Below are 2,482 nucleotides of genomic sequence, written 5' to 3'. Positions count from 1 at the left end.
GGGGATGACGGGGCGGGGGATAAATCAGGGGAGGGTGATGAGTGGAGCTCATGCTCCCACACTCCCTTCAGATCACACTGATTTGGGAGCACCATGGAATGAGAACAATGTCAAATGATGTGTGAGGAAAGAGATTCACATAAGGAGAATATTTGCAGTCTTATGGCCACAGCAGTTTAAAAGCTAGAGACAGTTAACCTGGAGAACAGATTTTAAAGGACAGACATTACCATAAAAAAAGATAAAGTCACTTGATTACTTCTGTCTCTACATACAGTAACAGTGAGGTGTGGAGATGTACATTTTAGCTCAGTAACAGAATGTATTGTCTAGAATCAGCAACATCAAATGGACAAAAGAAAACCCAGCAGCTCTCAGCAGGTTGCCAGAAATAGGCCATGCCATGAGGCCTGGGCAGATTTCTGAGACATGAAGACATTGCAGTCATGTCCATGGCAGCAGCAACAGCAGCATCTCTTGCATTGGTGAATGTCTGCTTGGACTCAAAATGGTGCTAGTTGCTTTACACATAATAATCTCACTCTACAAGCTGCTACACCTGCAAAACCCATTTTGCAGATGAGTAAACTGAGAGTTAGAAAATGCACTTGCAGAACTGAGATTTGAAGTCACTCCTCTGACTGCAGTCTACCATCTTCCTGTTTGGAAGACCTATCTAGGTAGGCTTAGCTTCAGCATCTCAAAAGCATAGAGAAAACAGCCCTCCAGGATCTCAAGCAAGAAACATGGGTTAAGGGGCATAGTTCCAAGAGTACCAGCCAGGATCTGTATGACCCTGGCTGGATGGTGACAGACTTGAACATCAGCAGAGACAGGAGTGGCATAATCCTCACGCCTCCTCACTCCTGGAACTGGCATGGCAGGCATAAGCTGAATGGAGGGCCAGGGAGTGGTCAGTTCTCTGGAAATCACAGACCTATCCTCCCTCAGCCTTGGCTAGAAGGAAGCAGGGAGGCACATGGGGCCTGCAGACCTACTGTTCACCCAGGTGGACAACGTGATGAGCTCCAAATCACCCCAGGACTTGGAGAAGGGCCTGGACCACCCCCAAATGCCAGAGAACACACAGAAAACTAATAGGAAGGGCTGGGGAGGAGCCAAAGGGTGAGGATGGGCTTCATCCTCCTAAAGCAGTGCTTCTGGAGTAATTGATTCCAGGGCAATTCCTTATTTCATAATAATGAATGGATGAACAGGACAAAGGAAGGGTGGTGTTTAGGAGCAAGGAGAGGAGGCCATGGAGCCACCTGTATTAGGAACTGACACCATCCCTCACCTCAGGCAAAGAGGTAAATGAATGCTCAGAACAGACACCTAAAGGGCCCATGAATAAATGGCTGCAAGAAACTATTGAAACGTAGTTGCTTAGTATGATTTTTAGATTATACACAATAATAAGCATTAGGGTTTGAATTGTGTCCTTCCCATGGATATTGTAGTCCTAACCTTAGTACCTGTAGATGTGACCTTATTTGGAAATGGGGTCTTTGCAGATGATCAAGTTCAAATGAGGACCTCAGGGTGATCCTTAGCCCACCCTAAGGGGCCCTAATCCAACATGACCGAGTCCTTATAAAAAGGAGAAATTTGGAAACAGAGATAGAGACAAGAAAAATGCCTTGTGAAGGTCAGAGTTATGCCACCACAAGCCAAGGAATGCCAAAGATTGCCAGCAAACCACAGAAGCTAGGGCAGAGGCCCAGAACTGATTCTCCCTCACAGTCTCAGAAGGAATCAACAACGCTGCCGTCTTGATTTCAGACTTCTATCAGCCAGAATCCTGAGAGAATACATTTCTGTTGCTTTGTTAAGGCAGTCCCAGCAAACTAACACAAGTATGTGTTGAAATTCTGAAATGCAACATATGGTATAATCTAAATTTAGAGCTTAATTAATAAGTGTGGTGCCCACACCAGTGTCTCATGTTCATATACTCTCTTCCCTTCATGGGACACTAGTGACATCTCCTAGTGCATGTCATCCCACTGAAAATGGTTTGAAAAACATCCATGGCTCTTCCCATAGTAAACGCGGAAATGTGTCCATACAATACCCAGAGAAGGCCTCCTTGTATTCTAGTGTACAGACTTGAGGTTTGAAACCAGAAAAACCTGGTTTGAATTTTGCCTTTGCCACATACTGTTTAGATAACTTTGGGCTGGGTCATATCCTAGGCCTGTCTGCTCATCTGTAAAATGGGGCTAATAACAACCACTCAACAGAACTCTTCCAAGAAACAATTAAATGATCTAAAGTATGTACAGACTCTACACAGTAATGGAGGCATTTAGAAAACAGCTGCCACTGTTATGTGGCCTTCAGATTCTCTTGCTTTTTCTCAAATGTTTCTAGTTAGAACAGGGTTCAGCAAACCTTTTTTGTAAAGGATGAGAGCTTTGTGGACCATACAGTCTCTATGGAAACTATTTAATTCTGCCACTGAGGTGCAAAAGCAGCCACA

This window comes from Pongo pygmaeus, chromosome 6, assembly GCF_028885625.2.
Source record: "Pongo pygmaeus isolate AG05252 chromosome 6, NHGRI_mPonPyg2-v2.0_pri, whole genome shotgun sequence".
Lineage (NCBI taxonomy): Eukaryota > Metazoa > Chordata > Mammalia > Primates > Hominidae > Pongo > Pongo pygmaeus.
The sequence above is the reverse complement of the archived record's forward strand: the minus strand, read 5'-3'. Positions refer to the sequence as shown.